The sequence below is a fragment of the Chiloscyllium plagiosum genome, chromosome 3 (assembly GCF_004010195.1).
Source record: "Chiloscyllium plagiosum isolate BGI_BamShark_2017 chromosome 3, ASM401019v2, whole genome shotgun sequence".
Taxonomy (NCBI): domain Eukaryota; kingdom Metazoa; phylum Chordata; class Chondrichthyes; order Orectolobiformes; family Hemiscylliidae; genus Chiloscyllium; species Chiloscyllium plagiosum.
The window spans coordinates 128,955,436-128,955,821 of NC_057712.1; positions in this window are offsets into that span (position 1 = coordinate 128,955,436).

Below are 386 nucleotides of genomic sequence, written 5' to 3' on the forward strand. Positions count from 1 at the left end.
CCAGATTGTAATCTACCAGCCACCTCACTGCCCATTGTCACAGCTTACATTCTCACCTACATTTGTATTATTGGTAAACACATAATAATTAGGGTCATAGAGATGTACAGCACGGAAACAGACCCTTTGGTCCAACCCGTCATGCCGACCAGATATCCCAACCTAATCTAGTCCTATTTGCCAGCACTTGGCCCATATCCCTCCAAACCCTTCCTATTCATATACCCATCCAACTGCCTTTAAAATGCTGCAATTGTACCAGCCTCCCACCACTTCCTCTGGCAGCTCATTCCATACACACACCACCCTATGTGTGAAAAGCTGCCCCTTAGGTCTCTTTTGTATCTTTCCCCCTCACCCTAAACCTATGCCCTCTAGTTCTGGAC